Below are 25,311 nucleotides of genomic sequence, written 5' to 3'. Positions count from 1 at the left end.
TTCTGTCGTTAAGTGAGACACTTGTTAAGTGAGTTTTGCCCCACTTGATGACTTTTCTGGCCATAGCTGTTAAAATAGTAACATTGTTGTGAAGTGAATCTGGCTTCCCCATTGACTTTGCTTCTCAGAAGCTTGCAAAAGGTGATCACATGACCTTGGGACATAGCAACAGTCACAACTATGACAAGCATCTGAGTTTGGATCATGTGACCCTGGGGATGCTGCAACGGTCATAAGTGTGAAAAGCAATGGTAAGTCACTTTTTTCAGTGCTTTTGCAATTTTGAATGGTCACTGAATGAACTGTTGTAGGTTGAGGACTATCTGTAATGCAATTTTTGGGTTTCAATTCCCCGTTCCCCAAACAATAAATTTCCCAGGATAAAACCTTCAGGAAGGTTGGGTTCAGAGGCTTTCTGTTCTTCTGCCCCTTTTCCACTTTAAGAATTTAAATCTTCCCCAACCTTTTCTGTGAAGTCCTTCAGATGATATTATTGCAGGTTGCTAGTTGGCTATTGTGGCTCCCAATATGGGAAAGCAGCTTGTCTCAATTTAGTGCAATATTGTCTACTACAATGGTTCTCATCCTTTTCTTCACCACGGACCCCCTTTCAATACCCTTTATGATCATGGACCACCAAGACTTAACTCAATATTTAAATCAAATAATTTCTTCATGCCTTTGTGGGACCTCCCCCCAGATGACATCGTGGGTCCCAGGAGTACGTAGACCATAGGTTGAGAACCACTGGTCTACTACAATCCTAAGTTGGGCTATAATTTCCAACCAGCCATTGACTATGTGATGGACAACTTGATGGGAAAGCCGAAGAATTCTAACCACGGAAATTCAGTGGCACTTAGAAGATGACTCTAATGACCTCTGACTCATACTTTGGTACTGCCAGGGGCTGGATTCAGTATAAATGTTTTTTTTTTTTTTGACTCGCAGCCACATCTTGGAACGCTTTGATTATTATTGTATTATTACTTGTCTTATTCTCCTTTTTCAAGAAGCTTGGGTTATGATCCATCTATTTACACCTGGATATATCCCCAATATCTTTTATAGTGATACCCAATGTAAAAAAAAAAAAATGGGAGACCTTCAGGAAGGTTGGGTCCAATGGTCTCCATGAAATTCAGCATTCCTGCTGGCTTAGCTGTAGCCTTTCTTTTCCAATTTCAGCCTTGCCGTATTTTTGATCCTACCGCAAAATTCCAATTTCCTGCGAAAAGCCAAAGAGTGTGTTTAGAATAAATGATCCTTTAGAGTAGTAGAAACTAGGTCTCTTGAATTTGGATCACCTCCTTTCCTTTCATTTTCAAACATGCCTAGCAGACTCCCCTGAGCAAACGTTAATATAGTCTATTATCCCTACTCTTAAGCCCAAGATTACTCTCGGATGCCATAACCCCCATCGTATTAGATCCCAAACCCTGGTTTGACACTGATTAGATCAAAATGAAAAAGGCCCCGCTTGTGGCAGCAAATGCCTTCCGTGTTAACAATTCCCCCGGTACTTTCGTTTCACTCTCTGAGCAAAAGACAAAGTGTTAAACTCTGCCGAAATCAAAGAAGAGAAATACTATAACAGAGAAGCCGGAGAAACTTCCTTGCTTTGCAAAGCTCTGATATTGTCAGGCGCAACAAATCAGCAGCCCAGGCACTTCAAATGATTACAGGTTTATTGCATGCTAACACCCTCTACAACACTGATTCTCAACCTTTCTAATGCCGTGACCCCATAATACAGTTCCCCATGTTGCGGTGACCCCCAAGTGGGTGTGACCACCAATAAGAGGGATTAGGACAGCTAGGGAAAGGGGAAAAAAATGGCGGACAGCATAGTTTGGTGACCCCCGTGAAATGGTCATTTGACCCCAAATGGGGTCCTGACCCACAGGTTGAGAACCACTGCTCTAGGAGTTCATAGTGACGTAACCCTAACCCTAAGTGGAATTTTCCTCCAATGGGATTTTCCCATGTATTTTACCAGGAAACATACATAGGGCAGCCTAGAAAAGTCAGTGCCCTTCTAACCATATCCAAGCACTCCGAGTTTGTTGGCGATCTCCATTTTGCTCTAGGAGTTCAAGGTGACGTAACCCTAACCCTAAGTGGAATTTTCCTCCAATGGGATTTTCCCATGTATTTTACCAGGAAACATACATAGGGCAGCCTAGAAAAGTCAGTGCCCTCCTAACCATACCCAAGCACTCCGAGTTTGTTGGCGATGTCCATTTTGCTCTAGGAGTTCAGGTGACGTAACCCTAACCCTAAGTGGAATTTTCCTCCAATGGGATTTTCCCATGTATTTTACCAGGAAACATACATAGGGCAGCCTAGAAAAGTCAGTGCCCTCCTAACCATATCCAAGTACTCCGAGTTTGTTGGCGATCTCCATTTTGCTCTAGGAGTTCAAGGTGATGTAACCCTAACCCTAAGTGGAATTTTCCTCCAATGGGATTTTCCCATGTATTTTACCAGGAAACATACATAGGGCAGCCTAGAAAAGTCAGTGCCCTCCTAACCATATCCAAGTACTCCGAGTTTGTTGGCGATCTTCATTTTGCTCTAGGAGTTCAAGGTGACGTAACCCTAACCCTAAGTGGAATTTTCCTCCAATGGGATTTTCCCATGTATTTTACCAGGAAACATACATAGGGCAGCCTAGAAAAGTCAGTGCCCTCCTAACCATACCCAAGCACTCCGAGTTTGTTGGCGATGTCCATTTTGCTCTAAGAGTTCACGGTGACGTAACCCTAACCCTAAGTGGAATTTTCCTCCAATGGGATTTTCCCATGTATTTTACCAGGAAACATAGAAAGGGCAGCCTAGAAAAGTCAGTGCCCTCCTAACCATACCCAAGCACTCCTAGTTTTTGTTGGCGATGTCCATTTTGCTCTAGGAGTTCATGGTGACGTAACCCTAACCCTAAGTGGAATTTTCCTCCTAATGGGATTTTTTCCCATGTATTTTACCAGGAAACATAGATAGGGCAGCCTAGAAAAGTCAGTGCCCTCCTAACCATACCCAAGCACTCCGAGTTTGTTGGCGATGTCCATTTTGCTCTAGGAGTTCATGGTGACGTAACCCTAACCCTAAGTGGAATTTTCCTCCAATGGGATTTTCCCATGTATTTTACCAGGAAACATAGAATAGGGCAGCCTAGAAAAGTCAGTGCCCTCCTAACCATATCCAAGCACTCCAAGTTTGTTGGCGATGTCCATTTGCTCTAGGAGTTCATGGTGACGTAACCCTAACCCAAATGGAATTTCCTCCAATGGATTTTCCAGTATTTACCCAGGAAAAATAGATAGGGCAGCCTAGAAAGGTCAGTGCTCTCCTAACCATACCCAAGCACTCCGAGTTTGTGGGCGATGTCCATTTTGCTCTAGGAGTTCACGGTGACGTAACCCTAACCCTAAGTGGAATTTTCCTCCAATGGGATTTTCCCATGTATTTTACCAGGAAACATACATAGGGCAGCCTAGAAAAGTCAGTGCCCTCCTAACCATACCCAAGCACTCCGAGTTTGTTGGCGATGTCCATTTTGCTCTAGAGTTCAAGGTGACGTAACCCTAACCCTAAGTGGAATTTTCCTCCAATGGGATTTTCCATGTATTTTACCAGGAAACATACAAATAGGGCAGCTAGAAAAGTCAGTGCCCTCCTAACCCATATCCCCAAGCACTCCGAGTTTTGTTGGCGATTACATTTTACTCTAGGAATTCATGGTACATAACCCTAAACATAAGTGGAATTTTCCCCAATGGGATTTTCCCTGTATTTCACCAGGAAACATAGAAAGGGCTAGCCTAGAAAGGTCAGTGCCTCCTAACCATACCCAAGCACTCCGGTTTGTTGGCGATGTCCATTTTGCTCTAGGAGTTCATGGTGACGTAACCCTAACCCTAAGTGGAATTTTCCTCCAATGGATTTTCCCATGTATTTTACCAGGAAACATAGATAGGGCAGCCTAGAAAAGTCAGTGCCCTCCTAACCATACCCAAGCACTCCGAGTTGTTGGCGATGTCCATTTTGCTCTAGGAGTTCATGGTGACGTAACCCTAACCCTAAGTGGAATTTTCCTCCAATGGATTTTCCCATGTATTTTACCAGGAAACATAGATAGGGCAGCCTAGAAAAGTCAGTGCCCTCCTAACCATAACCAAGCACTCCGAGTTCGTTGGCGATGTCCATTTTCTCTAGGAGTTCATGGTGACGTAACCCTAACCCTAAGTAGAATTTTCCTCCAATGGGATTTTCCCATGTATTTTACCAGGAAACATACATAGGGCAGCCTAGAAAAGTCAGTGCCCTCCTAACCATACCCAAGCACTCCAAGTTCGTTGGCGATGTCCATTTTGCTCTAGGACAGTGATTCTCAACCTTTCTAATGCCGTGACCCCATAATACAGTTCCCCAGGTTGTGGTGACCCCCAAGTGGGTGTGACCACCAATAAGAGGGATTAGGACAGCTAGGGAAAAGGGAAAAAAATGGCGGACAGCATGGTTTGGCAACCCCCGTGAAATAGTCATTCGACCCCAAATGGGGTCCCGACCCACAGGTTGAGAACCACTGCTCTACAAGAATCTGAACTACAGGTGGTCCTTGACCTATGAGCACAACTGAGCCCAAAATTTGTGTTGTTAAGTGAGACATTTAAGTGAATCTTGCCCCATTTTATGACCTTCCTTGCCCCAGTTTGTTAAGTGAATCACTGCAGTTGTTAAGTTCGTGGCACAGTTGTTAACGGAATCTGGCTTCCCCGTTGATTTTACTCGTCAGAAGGTTACATAAGGGGATCACATGATCCCGGGACCCTTGCAACCGCCATAAATATGAACCAATTGCCTAATGTCCTAATGTTGATCACATGACCTCAGGAACACAACAACGCTTCTAAGTGTGAAAAACGATCATCAGGCACTTTTTTCAATGCTGTTGTAACTTTGAATGGTCACTAAACAAAATGTGGTAAGATAAGGACTACCTGTACTAAAACAGTCAAAGCAAATTGGTTGTAGATAAGAGTCAACAGAATTCAAGGTGGGCTGGACTTAGATCTCCTGTGGGTGTGAAGGGACTCAAGATTGATGATGAGCTTGATCACTTCTTCAGGCTCAGCCTGGTCATCTCCCTATGGATATTTAGTTATTGGTTCCCTCAAAGATAAGAGTTTTGGTCTACCCTGCCATAGATACATGGGAGAATTATTTCCAGAGCATTTATGAAAATTTTACAGTGGAATTGTTAAAGAATCCAGCAGCAATCTAGTCTTGAAATATTCTTCCTGGCTGACATCCTTTGTCTACATCTGAGGTCAAGCATTTCATTTCACCATCCAAACTTAGAGAAGCTCTGGAAGAGATTTTATCATCTAGGACTATTAAGGAAGAACAAGGATTGGGTAGGTTCCAATGTTGACGGTCCTATTTACCTAAATTTACAGCTCAGCTGTAAAGTCATTTTCTCACTGTTATTTCACTCTACAAAAGTAAAGGAAATAGATTAGCCCCTGGAATTGTAGACCCATTAATTTGTTTAATAGAGTCAGTAAACTATATGCTAAATATATCTACTTCCAACTATTGGACTAGGTTGAAAGAGAAAATGTCCTCACTGAGCAACAGGCAGGTTTCAGAGAAGACTGATCGACATTTGATCACTACTTGATCCTCTACTATGGAGAAATAGTCTTCTGAATCCAGATGTTCTCTTTATTCAGCCTTCATTAATTTTAAATCATCCTTTAATTTCATTCCAAGGGAAAAGCTGTGAGAAAAAAAATAATCCTTAATAGCTTAAAGCTTGCTTCTTCTCATTCAGTCCCGCCATACCAACTCCATTTTGACAGTCAGATGATCCATCAGGAACATCTTTCTGGTGCTGTCACTATTCACAGAGGGATATAATCTAGTTATTCTACTTTATCAGTAATTTAGAACCATTCTGTTCCCACTTATCACCTTCTGTATTACCAGACCAAGTGGTTCCAGCTCATTTGTATGCACATGGATGGCATGAGTCTTGGAGAAATGAGATATTGTGGTTGAATATCATGGATCCCCTTCTCTAACCACTGTGCCATGATAGTGCACCTGTTACAATGCAGTATTGCAGGCTAATTCTGCCATCTTCCAGTAGTTCGATCCTGACTGGCTCAGGATGACTCCGCCTTCCATGATTGATAAAATGAGAAACCAGATTGTTGGGGGGGGGCAATAGGCTTACTCAGTGGTGGAATTCAAATATCTGAACAACCGGTTCTCTTATTTGATGCAGGCCTGGGCCTCCAAGACCTAGAACAGACTTCCAGAAGTGGCAATTATGCACTTCCAGTGGGCTGATCTAGGCCTGGGAGGCTTCCGAGGCCTAGAATGGACTTCCAGAAGTGACATCCACACATTCCAGTAGACCGTTCTAGGCCTGGGAGGCCTCCTCCAGGCCTCCATGGCTTAGAATGGACTTCCAGAAGTGGCATCCACGCACTTCCGGCGGGCTGTTTTAGGCCTGGGAGGCCTCTTCCAGGCCAGCCGGTTCTCTAAATGCAGCAAAATTTAGCTACGAGTTCTACTGAACCGGTACACACCCGCTGAATCCCACCACTGGGCTGACTCTATAAATTGCTTAGAGGGGCCTGTAAAGCACTGTGAAGTGATATATAAATCTAAGTACCATTGCTATTGCTATCAGAAAATTAAAGTGTTAATATTTGCACACAACTACCATAAAATTTATAATTGGCCAAACAAGAAGTTGTATTGAACGGTTGTATATTTATAAATAGTTAGAAGGGCTTCTCCGGGTCTTGCCATCCTGCAGAGAATAGTTCTTCTCTCTGGCAAGTGTTGTTCGGTGTAGTTCTGACTAGCCTGAGATTTTTCTATTTTAAGGGCGCTCTCGCTATCCTTGCAGCTTGCAAGGCCTTCATAGCCAAGATTGTTTCACCCTTCTCTGTGAAGTCTGAATCTTTTAAAAAGCTTAATATTCTTGGAGGCATTCACTCTGATTTTATTAGAGCTCTCCTTGCAGTCCCAGGATGTGTTAAGCAGTTTACTCCAGATTTAGAGATGAGGTTGGTCTTTATTAAATAGGAAACAAACAGAAATTGAAAAGATATATATAAGTGTTTGTGTGTGTATGTGTGTGTGTGTATGGAAGCTTCATTTTGGATCAAGTTGATTTTAAAACAAGATTCAAAGGGTCTCTGCTTTGTAGCTTTTGAACCAAAAAACTGAAAATAACTGCTTGTTTTCTTGTTCTTAAGGTTCACTAAAATAACTTAGATTATACTGACAGCACCTTATTAAATTTATAATTTCCTTAACTATTCATGTATTAAATTTATAACACAAGAGACCACATATTAACCCAAGATATTCCTGTGTGTGATTACTCAGAAGTAAACTTTTATAATGTTCCATAGAGCTTTTTCACCATGCTATAAATCAAAATGTAATTGACTGTCAGTGCATAATTTAATTAAAGATATACATTGTTAATGGATCCACAATTTTTATTTATGTTGCTTTACAGTTTTCATTTCATTTCACTCAGAAATAATTATCTTTTTTTTTTTTTTTTTTTGCTACAGAAGCATTTCTCCATAGTGTACAAAAAAACAGCTGGAATTTTAATTTATCCCTAATACCTGATACAATTTTTGCAGCTGTTATTATGCAGAGGCTTAAATAATGCCTGAGTTCACATATTATACTAAGCCATGATGGCCTTTGTTTCTACTTGTCATAGGTTACATTCCGATGTGAAACCAGGGCATTGTATTGTGTAAAAAAAAAAAGGAGATTAAGCTTTTGAATGTATAAACTCATCCCATTGTACTGTAGATTAGTCAGTAATTGTTACCCATGTATTGTGTGAATCAGGCCACTGTACCTTATTCAATAAACCATATGTACAATTCTGACCTAGATCTATCATTGCCTGAATGGACATAAAGTAACATCTTTTGTTACTTTTTACTTGTCTCAAACTTGATTTCCTGAGCATCTTCCTCCCTGCACCCACATAGTGTTGAAACTGCAAGCCCAGTTATAATAACCCACAAAGAATCGTGTCACATGGATGCACATCTAAAATGGGAAACTATAGTGCACTAATTAATTCTCATTTTTCAAAGCTTGCTTTATAAAAAATGGCCCTTCCTTTCTCATAGTATCATCCCTTTGCATTTTTGGTCCTTTAGCTCAGTGGTTCTTAACCTTTTTGAACGAATCGCCCCCTTGAGCCAATGAGAAAGTTGTCATCGCCCCCCTCCCCCAACATAACCTCTCAATCACAACATAGGAAAAAATTCTTCAATTTATGCAAACCCTTTTTTTGTTTTCTTTAAAATTGTCATCAGGACATATTGATGCAAATAATTTATTTCCAGTCTTTTTCCCATATCTCCCATATTCTGGCCAATGGTGTGCCACTGTATGGGTAGAGGCTGCTGCGCAACGCGAATGAAGATAAGCGATGCATATTCACATATGTACGGCATTCTGTACTGAAGCTAGCTGGAAGAACATTTGAAAACACAATTCAATCCACTAATAGCGAGCGAATTGATATTTTTGTACGACAGATATACAGCGATTCACTGTACGAAAAAGTCTCAAAAGTGTCCCCAAAACCTCTTGCTCCATCGCCCCCATATCGCCCCCTTTTCGTTCCTTCGCCCCCCTGAAAAATGAAATCGCCCCCTGGGGGGCAATATCGCCCAGGTTAAGAACCACTGCTTTAGCTGATTGGGGGAGAGAATTTGAATTGCAACTTCTGATTCCATTAAAATGTCCTCAGTCCTGTTTAATTTGGAGTTGAATTGACTTAGGCTCACTCAATAACCAAGGGGAAAAGCCAAATAATTGTTAAGTTTGGCTATCTAATTTTGTAAGATCATTGCAGTTTTCCAAATAATGTTCACAAAGTAAGTATTCTATAAAAGCCTTCTGAATAGAGTAATTGTGGTATACGTGATGCATAGATCAGAAATGAGTAAATGGTGGTACATGAGAATATACAGGTAGTCCTCAATTTACGGCCACAATTGAACCAACATTTCTGTTGCTAAGTGAGACATTTGTTTAATGAAGGTTGTTAAGTGAATCTGGCTTCCCCATGGACTGTGCTTGTCAAAAGGTCACAAAAGGGGATCACTTGACCCTGGGACACTGCAACCGTCATAAATATGAGCCAGTTGCCAAGCGTCCAAATTTTGATCACGTGATCATGGGGATGCTGCAATGATCACGTGATCATCAATGGACAAGGGGGGACATGATAGCTGTGTTCCAACATCTCAGGGGCTGCCACAAAGAAGAGGGAGTCAAACTATTTTCCAAGGCTCCTGAAGGCAGGACAAGAAGCAACGGGTGGAAACTAATCAAGGAGAGAAGCAACCTAGAACTAAGGAGAAACTTCCTGACAGTTAGAACAATTAACCAGTGGAACAACCTGCCTCCAGAAGCAGTGAATGCTCCAACACTGGAAGTTTTTAAGAAGAAACTGGACAGCCATTTGTCCAAAATGGTATAGGGTTTCCTGCCTGAGCAGAGGGCTGGACTAGATCACCTCCAAGGTCCCTTCCAATTTTTTTTTTATTATTATTATTATTATCATAAGTGTGAAAAATGGTCATAAGTCACTTTTTCCCAGTGCTGCTGTAACTTCGAAAGGTCTCTAAATGAACTGTTGTAAGTTGAGGACTACCTGTATATTCTACTTTTTGTCTTGTACTCAGTAGATCCAGATCCTGCTTCATCATTGATGGAACGTAAGTTATGATTATTTCCCATAGCAAGAAATATCTCACATTTCTTTATGGCGTTCCAGGTTTATCTGCTAAATGAGCCTTTTGCCTAGTGTTTGAGTTCCCCAGCCCCCATCCTTGGGCTTACAGGGGTAGTAGACATCCTGTGTAGAGCAGGTTCTTGAACACAAACGGACATTTCATATCAGAGTTGAACAGCCTAGATTGCCCTAAGCTCCTTGAAACATCACGTTAAAGATTGGCCCCATTGGATTGTCAATTGGCCTTGCCATTACATTAGTTTGAAAAGAAGGAATTGAAATGAATGTTTGCTTCAACACGAAGAAGCGAGCTTGGGCTTTTATTCATACCTCGTGGGAAATAGATGGATTTGGCTTGTAATAGCTTTTGTATGTATGTTGCCAGCAAGAGAATCAGTTGAGAAGAATCTTACTTTTTTTTTATCTCTCTTATTTTCTTGAACTTTTATTTTTTAAAAAAAGCAAAAAGCAAAACCAAGAATCAGATATCAGCAATGGTTCGGCTTAGCATCAAGGAAGGAGAGCTCATCATGTAATTGGCCTCAGATTATGGTCAAATTGGTGGCTTTGGAAAACAAATAGCAGAAATTTAGTCCACCACAGGAGGACTCTCTTCTGGGTTGATCAGAGAGAAGGCTTAATTCTTTCTTAGTACGCTGGCCTGTCTGTGAAAAATGCTGGACGTGGCCTTTAGATTGGTCATGGTGTCTAATGTACGTTGGATTCTTTGTTGGGAAAAATGTGTGCTACGACGAATGAAGGTGAATGTACATGTTCCAGGATAATGTTGCAGGATCCAATCTGGGTCAGTCACCCATCAAGGAATTTCTCTCTAGGAGAGTAAGCTTTGGGTTTTTGTATGGTATATACGTGGAGATCATCTCCTTTGTTAGTTTGTTTTGGGCCACGGATACCAGCAAATGCATCTAGCTCTATCAGGGGTTCTTCCTCTGTGTGCTTGTGCAAGTTGTCTGAAAAGTAATTACACCGATGCCTGGATTTAATCTGCAGCCTCAATTATTTCTGATCATTGGTTCTGCGGAAGGAGATGGTGTATTATTTATTACTTCTATGAATCAGATTGTTCTAAATTAGTGGCACAATTGCTGGAAATGTTGGCATTTAGTTAAACACAAGCTGAGTGACACCTGTTCTTTCCCACCTGTTACAATCCATGAATAAACAGGGAGAGCTGCACTCTAATTGTATTCTGTTTCCATTGGTTTTTTAAGATGGCAGAGAAAACTGGCACTGGTAGATCTGTTTAATAAATTGTTGTTGGTGACAATAGGATTGTTATATTACCTTTGAAGAACTTTTCAGAAAATTCTGAAGGTTTAGGGTCAGTTCAAGCTTCATCCCAAAGTCTAAAAATTATCCCCAAACCTAAGGACTGTATATGTGCTTTTAAGCAATTTGTTTATATGTAAACCAAATGTTATGAGATGAAATTCAATTTTCCAGCATTTTAGGCATTTCTGCTTTTATAGCTCCTTAAGCTCCAATAACTACTGGAAAAACGTTCACCACTTCATTCTATATTTTCTGTATTTCATTTGTTAATTCTTAATGTTTCACAATCTTTTCCAAATAAAACTCAGCTAATCTGATATTGCCACGTGCATTATTATTATTAAGGTTGGCCGCAAAATCAGCCAAATGTTCAGACTGGATTTAGCATTTTTATCCACCTGTTAAGTCCTTCCCAGGGACCTGAAAGAGGCAGATGTTGTTGTTTGATTCTGTTAAAGGCATCATAACAGGATGTAAGCTGTTCCAAGTAAAGCTACCCTTTGCAATTGACTGATGATGATTTTGCCAATGCTGATGGTGTTCCAGTGGTGCTCCAGTTGTTTGGGATTGCACCCAAGGTGCCTATTACTATTGGTACTATCTTTGCTTCCCTTTGCTACAGTTGTTCAATTTGCAAGTGTTTGTACTTTCTATGCTATTCTGCTATCTGCAGGTATTGCAACATCCACTCTCTAGATGTATTCTTTTAATCTTTGTATTCACAGTTGTAAAATCTGGGGTATTGTGGCAGATGCTTGTCTGTCTGAATTCTAAAGTCTAAGAGCATTTAGCTTCTTCATTTTCTATTACTTTGTCTATTTTGTGACCCCACCAGTTTGTGCGTGCTGGCAAATGTTTTTTTGCAGATATTCCAATGCACCATTGTTGCTACTTTGTCATGCTGTTGTTTGTAGTCAGTCTGTATGATCTTGCAGCAGTTAACTAGGTGTTCCGCTGTTCCTTCAGTTTCTTTGCAGAGATGATATTTGCTATCAGTTGCTGACCATCAAATCCAATCTAAACATCTACCTGGCTGTACAACCAACCATAAACTTGTATGCCACTTGACTCTCAGTGACATCCTTTCAAGCATTCCTCTTCTTTGTTTCTTGCAAGTAGCACATACAAATTACCATCAAATCATTGAACACATAAAACTGGAAAAGTTCAGAGCAAGGCAATGTAGATATATTTCATCTCTGGATGTGGGAATGTAGACTGATACTGACTTTAAGAATTGGGCTTTGCAGAACATATCATGTAATTTTGGTTTTCTCTGTGATATTCAAAGGTGACCAGTGTCACCCTGTTCCACCCAGGCCATCAAATACAAGGAGTGGTAGAGAGAGTGGTTAATTGTCTCCTGTTAAAATTAGGAAGCTTTTCATGACAAAACTATTGCGTTAGGAAGAGGCTGACAGTATTAAATATTTTAAAAGATTTGGGAAAGAGAAGTTGAAATTATTCACTAAAGATTCTGAGGGCAAGTCAGGATTGCTGTCATTTTAAGCTACAGAAAGTTTCAACGGAGAAGCTATAATACTGTTAGGGACTCCCACCACTCCACCTAACCACCCCACCATGCTCTTGTTTACAATTTTTTGCCCTTCTCTCTTGGTCAGTTCATTCCAGTTTCTATTCTGCTCACTGCATCTCTGACATTACTTCCTGTATGGACACAACTCTGCCCTGCTGTTGCACACTTATAGACACACATGTGCACATGCACACAAAGACATTTTGCTACCTTGCTTGAGGAAACTTGTACTCTGGAGGCTGCCTTAACTGTAACTCTGAGGTGCAAATATAAATGCAGCTGCTAAATCATTGCTTTCCAAGAATAACAGTAATGTGGAAATTTACTATCTAATGAAAGTAGGCCATGGTTTCGCTGTGTATGCAGAGATTCTGCTGAAAGAAAGGCATTTTTCTTCATTGTTTTTCCCTTCTCAAAGGTTGATCCCAGTTGTGTTTGGGATAGAATTCAGCAGTAAATTAAACCATAGAAAGTAATATAAGTTCAAGCCAATGACAGGAAAAAAAAACCTCCTTGAATGATTGCTGCAATTCAAGACAATTTTAATTGGTACAATTCACAGGATTTTCTTTTTCTTTTTTTTTTCTTTTTTGTAAAAGGCATAAGGATTTAATCATACTATATCAGACAATTAAGCAAATGTATAACAGAGGGAATCAGGTTGTTCCGTCAAATTCTAATCAGTATTGTTCCACTGTGATGTTCAGCTTTGTATTATCCTAAAGAAGAATTGGAATTTCTCAATTCTTTTTCCCAGTCTAGAAGACTTCTTTTGAAAAGCAATTACTTCAGGATAGGATTTTGTTTTTCTGGACAAGTATGGTATATTTCCCCATTGACTTGACCCTTCTGGCTTGACTCCTTCCTCTGCTTCATGCATGAGGAGCCTGTGATCTCACAGATGTTACTGAACTATAACTGTGGGCTATCCCAGGCAGCAGGCTGGGAAATTCACTTCAGTTGTATCTATTTTACTGGATGGCCCATGGCTGTGTGTCAACAGCATTCCATTTCAGTTTGATGTGGAGTTGCCAGTAATGTTATGCCAATCATAGGAGCATCATTAATTATTCTACACAAAAAGGGACCAAAACACCTACCTTCCTCATTTCTTAACCACGTTGGGAGATAATTAACCTTCAGATAGAGAGACTTCCTCTGTGACAAAGATAAGACCCTTTGCAGTGAGTTAAACCTTCTTTTGGGATTACAGAAAAAAAAAAACCAAGAAAGAGACTTTGATTTAAAGTTCAAGAATCCTTTGGAAAAAAAGCTTAATTAAGAGAAGACTTTAAGAAAGTTTTAAAATTTGTGACATTATTTGCGACTTTATTCCTGAATCTGACAGTTGGTATAGGGATGGTATAGGCCAGTGGTTCTCAACCTTTTTAATGCCGCGACCCCCAACCTGTCATAAGTCGAGGACTACTCAACCGGTCGTAAGTTGAGGACTACTCAACTGGTGCAGCACCGTTTGCAGAATGGGACTTTGGCGGGCTCAGCAGGGCAGAGACAGCCTGGACAATTCCTATTGGCTTTTGAAAGCCAATAGAATTAGATTCTATTCAAGAGAGTCTATTCTATTGGCTTTCAAAAGCCAATAGAATAAAAGGGAGTAGCATAGCTAAGGAAAAGGGGGAAAAAATGGCGGACTGCGTTGTTTGGCGACCCCCGTGAAATGGTCGTTCGACCCCAAATGGGGTCCCGATCCACAGGTTGAGAACCGCTGGTATAGGGTCTCCTGCTTGAGCAGGGGGCTGGACTAGAAGACCTCTAAGGTCCCCTCCAGATCTATTCTATTCTATTCTATTCTATTCTATTCTATTCTAAATTCTGGTAGATGATGTACTTTTGTAATCTTGATGAAAATGTAAGAAAGCTCTTGAAGTTGTAGTTTCCAGTTTCTACCAAGACATAAAGTGAGAAAAAGAAAAAAATGATTTGCAGCAGATGATTTTAGTGGACACTAGGAAATTGCAAATTCATTAGATTGATTAAAGCTACAGAAACCAATAAACCAAACACTAGCAATAAAGCGACTGATTAAACAACTCTTTCAGAAAATAACCAAGTGAATGAAGAGTAAAGAGAGGGGAAAAAAAAAACCACTGGTGTCTTTGGGTGAGAAAGTGGGGTTTTGATTCAGGATTGTCTTTTTTTTAAACCAACATTTTAAGAGGAAGTTTTAATTTCAAGAGGAATGCCATACTTTAGCAGCACACTATGACAATGATGATGTTCCACCTGGCTTTGCATATTAAATTAATAAATAAGTGCCACTCACTGCCAGCAAGTGAGCATAATTGACCTGCCATTGCTGCAGTTTTATTGTTCTCTGTTAAACCATTATTCCGACTGCTTGGTTCAAAAAGGTTAGTTGAGCTGTGATAGGTAGCTAAACCCCCTGATTTCATGCCAGTCGTATTGTCTCTCCCTGACACTGTTACAAATAGATCAATTGTCTTGTAAAAGAGCCCTTCAGAAATGCAGATATGTGCGTTGACGCTTGCATAGGACCAAGGACTCCAATTTATATTCTGTCTTTATTAAAGAGGAACACTTGGACTGAGTAGACATAATATGCCACTTGTACATACACTAGGGGGCCACTTGTAGGGGGTGCAATGGCTCAGCAGTTAAAGATGCTGAGCTTGTCAGCTGGAGAGCTGACAGGCTGGGTTCAAGACCTGAGCTCTGCACAATCGGATGAGCTCCAGTTCCTTGCCCCAGCTCCTGTCCACTTAGCACCTAGCAGTTCAAAAGTATGCAAATGCAAGTAGATAAATAGGTACCACTTCAGTGGGAAGGTAACAGTATTCTGGGGGCCTTTGGCATATGATCATGGAAATTGTCTTTGGATAACACTGGCTCCCTCAGCTAGGAAATGGAGATGAACATGGAGCCCTAGAGTCACACACAGCTGACAGGGAAACATGGCACATTAGCATATGGCACTTAGCAATAGCACTTAGACTTATATACCACTTCACAGTGCTTTACAGCCCTCTCTAAGCAGTTTACAGTGTCAGCATATTGGCCCCAACAATCTGGGTCCTCATTTTACCAACCTCAGAAAGATGGAAGGCTGAGTCAACCTTCAGCTGGTTAGGATCGAACACCTGGCAATGAGCAGAGTTAGCCTGCAATACTAACATTCTAACCACTGTGCCACCCCTGCTTTTCTGTCACATTCTGAAAGATTTCATCCATGGATCCAGTGAGAATCGAACTGCGGAACTGCTGGCAGCTGGCAGTCAGCAGAAGTAGCCTGCCATACTCCATTCTAACCATTGTGTCACCATAGCTCTTTACCTTTAATATACACAGTATTGATTCCATTTTTGTTTTGATCGGTTCCCTTCTCTTCCCAGCTCAAGTTCTTCCATCCACACCTTGCCTTCAAATTCTCATCCTGGAAGCTCCCTTAGATTTCTAAATAGAATGGCATTAGTTGCCTCATTCAATCAGTAGTTTTGTTTTGTTTATTTTCTCATAAGAATCAGAGTACGTATTGTGAAAGCAAGGATGATTAGTTGCTGCAAAATGGAGGGTTTTTTTTATCTGTCCAAGAACAACTGTACAGATCTGCCAGCCCAGTGGAAAGTGACCATTCCCCACCCCACCCCTTAGCAAGATTATCCATTATTAATCAGTTTCATGCCCTTTCTAGTCCACTTGAATCTCTGCCATTGCATAAGCGTTGATTATTCAAATGCTATGCTAAGGCAGCTCAGGGCAAGCTTTATTAAATAATTGTCAGGCAGTAGAGAAACTGGATTTGAGAGAAGGAAGGAAGGGAGGATATTTCATAATCTAGAATAGTACATTTCAATACTGGAATTGTAGAAAAATACTAAGAAGAGCCTGCTGGATGACATGAAAGACCACCTTGTCAAATATTCTATGACAGGGGTCTCCAACCCTCAGGCTGTGGCCATGGCATGTTCAAAACTTGGCTTATGGTAGAAATGGGCAAGCACTTGCATGTGAAGCTCCACTTGCGCAAGCGCCCATCCACACCTGAAGCTCCACTCCCATGAGTGGAGGGTACTTGTACTCGCACGCAAAGTTCCACTCATGCGAATGGAGGGCCCTTATATTCACATGTGAAATTCCAATTGTGAGAGCCACTCACACACACACACACACATGCTGGGCCGGACTGTGCTGCCAAGCTGGAAATGTTGGGGATTGCTGTTCTATGGTGCCCCAGTGGCTGACAAGGCTGAAGCAGGAATCTTATACGTACAGATAGTACATCATAAACTTGTTCTATTGGTTGTCCCAGTCCTTGGTATTTAATGAATGCTAGTGTGACTTAGCAAGAAAAAAAAAGGCAAGGCTAATATAGCTAATATAGCCACTGATAACTTGAAGTTCCATGAATCTGCCAATTATGATGGCATGAACGCCATATAGGTAGTCCTTGACTTACGACCTAGTTTGGAGTGGAACTCCATCACTAAGCAATATGAATATTAAGTGATGTAATGTGTGAAGTAAAGTGATATAAAACCCCTTGTATAATATTTCCTCCCCCCAATCATTTAGCGAGTGTTGTTAAGTCATTAAGCTAGTCCAGATCCTCCTATTAACTCTTATTGGATTCCCCTGGGAAAATTAGATGGTGATCACATGATTCTGGGATGTTAATACATACCAGTTGCCACGCGCCTGAATATTGATCAAGTAAATTGATAGAAATTCAATGAGTCACACAGTAAGTGCGAGAAATGGCCATCAGTCACTTTTTTTCAATGTGGTTGTAACTTCAAGCAATCATTAAACAAATATTCATAAGTTGAGGACTATCTGTATTTTGGTAAAGTCTTCTGTTAAAAGCTATCAATTTATTGGGTCTGAATTTATTTACAGATAGTGTCAACCAATGGTCATAAGTTCTGGCATGAAACAAGAAGAAGTCAAAGTATATCGTTGTCTATCTTTTGTCATCATGCAAGCTTCTACACAATCTTGGCATTCCTCTCCTTGTGTCCCTTCAATTTAAACTAACAACCCTCAAACTTTATAGTTCCCATTGCTGGTGAGCTGTTTTAGCTTTCCAAGCATTTTGGTTGCATTAAGCATTTGGTATATATATATATATACCAAATATATATAATATATATAACTCGTGTGAAGAAAATTAATATGGAATGCTGACTTTTTTAAAGACCTGCAGTGGTTTACATAATCATATAATTATAGTTGAATCAAAGTGCTGTTTTGGAGCATTCTGAAGGGCTAAATTGTGAAGAATTGAAATCCATCCGCCCATCTCTTTATGTAATAAATAGGGCTAAAATGGCACCTGATTTTTTTTAAAAAAAAACCTGGAAAATGCATCTAGGAGCTAATCATATTAAGTATTCAATAAATACTTATTTAGTATTTATTTTGTTGTTGTTAATTGCGAAGTCATGTCCGACCCATCGCGACCCCATGGACAACGTTCCTCCAGGCCTTCCTGTCCTCTACCATCTTCTGGAGTACATTTAAGCTCACGCCTACTGCTTCAGGGACTCCATCCATCCACCTCATTCTCTGTCGTCCCCTTCTTCTATTACCCTCAATCTTTCCCAGCATTAGGCTCTTCTCCAGTGAGTATTTATTAGTACTTATTAAATACTTATTAAAAGCAGGGGTGGCATAGTGGTTAGAATGCAGTATTGCTGGTTAACTCTTCCCACAGCCTGGAGTTCGATCCTGACTGTCTCAAGGTTGACTCAGCCTTCCATCCTTCCGAAGTTGGTAAAATGAGGATCCAGATTGTTTGGGGCAATAGGCTGACTCTGTAAACTTCTTAGAGAGGACTATAAAGCACTATGAAACAGTATTTAAGTCTAAGTGCTATTGCTAGTGCTGTTGCTTAATACTTATTACCTGCACTTCATCATTTAGAATGATGCTTGGTTAACAGGATCAATCAATTTGCTATTGTTTTTTTAAGTTACAATACTGCAGTGATGGCGAACCTTTTAGAGACTGAGTGCCAAAACTGCAACCCAAAATCCACTTATGCAGTGTCGGGTGCTAGGTGGGTGTGGCCCATTGGGTGGGTGTGGCCCATTGGGTGGGCGTGGCTGCGGTGGTAACGGCAGACTGGGTCGGACTAAAAAGTTCAATCAATCAATTCCAACTTTGCAAGATCTTTTTTTTCCTGCGAGAAGTTGAAATTGACCAATTGAACCTTTTTTTTGTACACAGCAGCAGAGGCCTAAAGCGAAAAGGTTTTAAAAACCCAGCTGAAGGCCTAGGACTGGGGCAACGGTGCGCTTGCCCACAGAGAGGGCTCTGAGTGCCACCTCTGGCACCCGTGCCATAGGTTTGCCACCAATGCAATACTGTGTGTTTATTTTTTTTCCTCTTCTAAATAAAACGTTGCTACTAATGATAGCAGTCTCTATCGCCTCCCCCCCCCCAAAAAAAAAGCTGGGATTATTGTTGATCTTACCAGGAATAAAATTGATCACAAAGTAGGTTGGGGGAAAAACACACATATCAGCAATGAACATTTAGTACTTTTCTCCTGTCTTCCTTGCTCTTGAAGCAAGAACATTCAACTCCAGGTATCCATTCTTGTTGACTAGCTGCCCCTTTGAGTAGAAAATTACTACCTGCTAAAGTCTGAAATATAGATTGCTATATCCTGTGTCTCCTATATTAAGTGGATTTGTTATAGACAACAACAATCCCTGTGTTGTTTTTGGTGGTGCGTGTATCTCTTTCTCTCACACAGCAGCAATAATAACAAGTAAGTTTGAGTGTAGAAAGAGAGTCCAGAGTATATAGCATGGTTAAGGTTAATTTGAGCTCTATTATTTGTAGCAGATTGCTTTGAGTTTATTAGATGCTATGTATTTGTACATGGTTTTCTGGACTGAGAATATCCTTGAACTTTGTGCAGGATCATTTATTTTGGTGTTCCCCCAAATGGCTGAGGTCAAGACAAATGGGTATCACAATTAAATTTGATTTAATTAAAAGACATTTAATAAACATTTGCTACAATTCTTCACATGCATTTGTTTTTTTCTCTCTCTCCCCTGCAACATTTAAATAAATAAATAAAAGCCAAATAAAATAGTTTTCGCAACTAATGGAGTTGACTTTAAGAATGCTTCACTACCATTCAAAAGCGTATCATAAAATAGAATTGTTTCCATGCTTTAAAATAGCCATAGGAATATCAAAGCTATAGGCTAGAGTAAGAATGAAAAAGAACAATAAGAAGAACATGACAAAAAAAAACGAAAAAGAAAAAGAAGGAAGGAATGAAGGAAAGAAAGAAAGAAAGAAAGAAAGAAAGAAAGAAAGAAAGAAAGAAAGAAAGAAAGAAAGATCTAGTAAGTACTCTGATTTTGGATCCCACTTAGGTGAAAATTGATCTTGCCTCCATCTTATTATTCTCCATGGATGGAAGAAATAACAAGAACAAGCAGAAGCTTACTTTGACAAGAGGCAGAAAAAAAAAGCTGTATAAATGGCAACCCATCCAAATTAGATATTCTAGGAGTGAAAATTACTAGAAATATTGAAAGAAGATGAAGATCAATACTAGCGCTCCACTTGCTGAGATAGCTATAGATCATCATAAATGGCAATCACTTTAGCCTAACCTTATTTGGGAAGATAAATGTTCTTAACATAAATTTAACTTGACAGTACATTCATTTTATTTGTGGCCAACAACACAGATCCCAGATTGTCTCGTCACAAGTATAAACTGAATGTTGATTGCTCCAATGGCATTGTGATGGATTTTCAAGGAGACCTCAAGCTAAACATTAACTGCCTTACATTCATCCTGTCTCTATTGACCAAGGACATGGTCTTTCTTTTAGTAACTATATCTTGGTTGGTCATCACTCTTGCTCTCTCTCTCTTTCTCTCTATGTTTGCTTTTGGCAGATTTTTTTTTCTTTTTTTCTTTCTTTTGTCTTGTTAATGTGAGATGCTACTGGCATTGTCTCTTTTCAGAGTGAAAATCTGGATACGAAGTCTCTGAACAGGAAAATCATAGGTCTCCTTGCTTGCATGCACGGAGGTGAATTTTGAACGGTTGGTTACACCCAACCAGATAATTAGCAATACTCATCAAGCGGATGTGTGCTCAAAATGCACATTTTACTTTTAAAACAGCAGAAAGCAAGGGGCTTTTGCAGAAGTAATATATAAAAATGGGAAACTTGGAAGTTTGACAGCACCGACCCACTCACAAAATGACAATTATAACCAAGGACAGTCACAATATCTTTTATTTATTCCATTCATCTGAGGGCAAATTGATGAGGTTCCTCCCACCACTGTCTCATGTTGATTGCCTTTGAGGCAAGGCCCATAATAAAGCATCTTCTACTATTTATAACATGGCTGGAATCACACCTTGGAACTTGGATAAGAGAATTGAGGAACAGCAAGTCCTAATTTGAGCAGTGAAATCTTGATGGGATCTGTGAGTGCAGACAGATGGATGATGCCTAGGACTGCCAATTACTGAGCATTGCTCGGCTATCCCTCCAATTCTCTTTACAGAGTTTATCTGGTGAAGGAAAAAAAAAATAAAAGATGGAAATTGTGATAGAGATCTGCACGGAAGAAGTTGTCTCCTGCAAAATAGCCAGTGAAGCATTAGGCCAAATAGCATTCTGTATTGGAGGGCAAATTAAGGAATCTTATACGGTCAAATTCCATGTAGATTTAATACATAATATTTTGGGATAATTGTCTCAGAACCACAAAGTGACAAACTAAAAAAAGGGGGGGAATGTTTTTTTTTAAAATGGGGAAATGGTTTCACAGAATGAGAAAAACTGAGATGTTGTGCAACAGACAATGATGAAAAAAAAACTCAACAAACAGAACAGATAACAGAGTTTGAAGGGACCTTTGAGGTCTTCTAGTCCAACCCCCTGCTCAAGCAGTAGACCCTATACCATTCTAGATAAATGACTATTCAGTCTCTTTTTAAAAGCCTCTAGTGATGGAGCACCCACAACTTCTGAAGGGAAGCCACTCCACTGGTTAATTGTTCTCACTGTTAGGAAATTTCTCCTTAGTTCTAAATTGCTTCCCTCCTTGGTTCATTTCCAACCATTGTTTCTTGTCTTGCCTTGCTTTGATCCTAGGTTGATCCTCTCAGCCCCTCAAATATTGGAAATATACGGTTGTGAAAATATCAAATTATCTTGAGACAGTCATCAGTTTCCAATTTAAAGTGCTTCAGTGGTGGTGTTCATATAACCTAATTCATCTATTTGTTGATTAAACTTTTTTTTTTTTTTAGAAACTAGTCAAATAGAATATAGTAACCAGGAACTAATTCAAATAGATGAAGTTGTTTTGGAAGGAATTCTATATTTAAACATGTGATTGTTCTTTGCCTGTTTAGAATTGCAACAGCGAACAAAAATGAATATTTGGTCTATTCATCCAAATGATCCAAATAAAAGCTATCTGCAACCAACGAAGATCTTCTAGCACACTTATAAAACTATCTCAGTATTATGTACTCCTGTAATCCTAGCTGCAGTTTCTCCCACTAACTGAAGCTTCTGGACAGTTTTCAAGGGTAAATCCATATAGAAGCTATTGAAGTAACCTATCATGCAACCAAGACGTAACAAATTGTTACCAAGTGCAACACATTTGGCAATACGTAATACATATAAAAATGGGTTACATATTCAGTAATTATTCAGTAAATAACCAAATGTTTCTCTGCAGATTGATAATGAGGATTTCTATTTTGCATTGCAATCCAGCCGTCTCTGTAGAATCAGTTTTACATTTTAAATGGATAGGAAATTAATCTTCTATGGCACATCATTTTGCACTGTTTCAAAAAGGCCAAAGAACTATTGGAATTATTGAATGACATCTCTCTTTGGGATGTGTTAATAATTTGCTTTCTGGCTTTCTGTTTCACCTGCAACCCTATTTGTAATCGGAGGTTTTGTTTTCTACTATAGTTCCACCTACCTCCCCTGCATCTCCCTCACTGGAGCCTTGGCTAGAGTCAAATAACTCAGCAGTAAACATCACTTTCAGCCTTTGAATCAGCAGTTAGCTTCATCAAAGCCTGTACACCTTAATCATGACAATTGATTTGTGAATTGAGTTGGTGGGAGGAGGGGTAAATCACTGCTCTGCCTCATTCTGACCAATGAATTCAATAAATAAAAATGCTAGTTTAACAAAGGATAAACATTGCGGCACAAAGTACACTTATGAGTCAAATGTAAAGCTATTATATTTATTATTGCCCTGTTGTATGCACCAACCAGCATCAGCAGAACTGTTTGGGGTTTGATGTCTGAGAATTCACTATATTAAGTCAATAATGGAATCAGGGTGGAGAATTGCTTTCTGCTAAGTAAATCTGAGCAAATGAGATTTCTCAGTAGAGGAACAATTCTCAACCATCAATTCTTTTTGTAACATTCCTTCTGCCTTAGCTTCTAGTAAAAATAGTGCAAGGACAATCTGGATACAGGATGAGGGGTAAAAATCATTTATTTATGTTAACTGGTTATGCCCATAAGATTTTAGAACAATACGTAAAGCAAACATTTTCAGACCTAAAATTAGTATGGAATTAGGAGTTTGTTAACTGCTTACCATTTAAGGTATTTTCACTACAAGACTTTTTTTTTTAATTATACATTTTGGAAGACAGCCTCTGCATTACAACTTCCTGTTTGTCGAAAAGCAGCTGTCAACTCAGTTTTGCATTTCTGACCACTTTGGTTAGATACCTGGGTTGAGGCATGCCAAAGAAGTATGCCAAAGCCAAACAAATCATATTTGGGGTTTGTTTCTTTATTTCTTCAATGTCATATGTATGTATGTATATATGTATGTATGTATGTTTTCTGAGGTTTTTGCGGGTGTTTGTATGTAGGTCTTTGGTTATTTGGGTTTTCTCCCGCGTCAAATTGGAAGTGTCTTGGTGACGTTTCGACGAAGTCTCATTCATCATCTTCAGGCTGGTGTTTTCGGCTTCGTGCTCCTAGAAGCCGAAAACACCAGCCTGAAGATGACGAATGAGACTTCGTCGAAACGTCACCAAGACACTTCCAATTTGACGTGGGAGAAAACGCGAATAACCAAAGACCTACATATATATATCCCACTAAAGGGTTTGATTCCCATTCTAACCCAAATCTGAGAGAATAACAGAGTTGGAAGGGATCTTGGAGGTCTTCTAGTTCAAGCCCCTATAGAAGCAGAGACCCTATACCATTTCGGACAAGTGGCTGTCCAATTTCTTCTTAAAAGCCTCCAGTGTTGGAGCACCCACAATGTCTGAAGGCAAGTGGTTCCACTGGTTAATTGTCCTCACTGTTAGGAAGTTTCTCCTTAATGCCAGGTTGCTTCTCTTCTTGATTAGTTTCTATCCACTGCTTCTTGTCTTGCCTTCTGGTGCTTTGGGGAATAAGTTGACCCCCTCCTCTTTATGGCAGCCCCTCAAATATTGGAACACTGTTATAATGTCACCCCTCGTCTTTCTTTTCACTAGTCTTAAGCAGTTTACAGAAACTCAGAAGGTCAATCTCCAAAGGGGTAATGAAGTCAAATCAAAGATTATAGGTTGTTTGTCTGTCTGTATGTCTCTCTCTGTGTATATATATGTGTTTGTGTATGTGTGTGTATGAGAGTGAGTATAAAATGGAGTTCCATCAAGCATGAAGTTTTCACAAGTATGTTCCCAATTTACAGAAGTTGAATTCTTGGTTTCACTTGGGAGCAATCGGAACAAGTGATGTTCTGATGGTTAGAGTGAAAATCATAAAGTGCAAAATGTATAAAATATAAATGTTGCATACCTCATGTATGCAGCAATGAATATATATAATCCTTAGACATATACAAAGCAATGCCAATTAATTAAATATAAGTAAAATAATTATAAAAGCCAGCACTGTAATTGGAAAATATGAAATTGAAAGTAAACAAATATCAGACATGCATTCCTCCCTAACAAAACTAAACCATTTATGCAAATATCTTATTTATAGAGAGGAGGGGGTGAAAGACAATAGCCAATTTAAATCCTAGTATGAATTTCATTATCAAAGAGATAAGCCTCCTATTAAATAATGCAGTTAATCAGGTCAGTATATATTAGCTGAGATGTTGCTATTCTGCAAGGAAGAACCATATCACTTAGTTCAAATTATATCAAATCACTACAGTAAAATCTGAGAAAAAACCCACACTTTCTATGTGACATTTTACCCCATTACAACTGCTATTCTTTCATAGAGGTGGCCCGGCACAAACACAGTGTTGTCAATATAGCAATATTCATGTAATATGTTTGCTTTAATTATTTAATTTGTCATTTTCCATCAGGGTAGCACAGAACACACCTAGTGGTTAATTTCTAACTGCTGCCCAGATGTTAAGTATGAGAAGAGTAAGCAACTAGGTTCTTTTCCAAACCCTGCATTTTTCCTTCCCCTTTTCCTTTTCCTTTTCCTTTCCTTTCCTTTCCTTTCCTTCCCTTTCCCATTTCCCCTTTCCCCTTTCCCTTTCCTCCCCCTTCCTTCCTTCCTTCCTTCCTTCCTTCCTTCCTTCCTTCCTTTCTTTCTTTCTTTCTTTCAGTTTCTCTTAGATAGGTATCATGGATAAATCCATATTGTTTTCTTGACAGCCCTGCTGTTATGAATTA

At 39.7% G+C, this 25,311-nt stretch overlaps 1 protein-coding gene across 4 annotated transcripts in view; it reads left to right on the top strand.

Annotated features, from left to right (window-relative positions):
* Positions 1 to 25,311, top strand: part of UNC5D (unc-5 netrin receptor D) — a 290,263-nt gene that overhangs the window by 110,755 nt on the left and 154,197 nt on the right. The gene's annotated exons all lie outside the window — the stretch shown is intronic.

This window comes from Crotalus tigris, unplaced genomic scaffold (genome assembly GCF_016545835.1).
Source record: "Crotalus tigris isolate CLP2741 ecotype Arizona unplaced genomic scaffold, ASM1654583v1 scf7180000018825.4774228, whole genome shotgun sequence".
NCBI lineage: Eukaryota > Metazoa > Chordata > Lepidosauria > Squamata > Viperidae > Crotalus > Crotalus tigris.
Note: the sequence above shows the minus strand (reverse complement) of the source record. Positions and strands in the feature narration are given on the sequence as shown.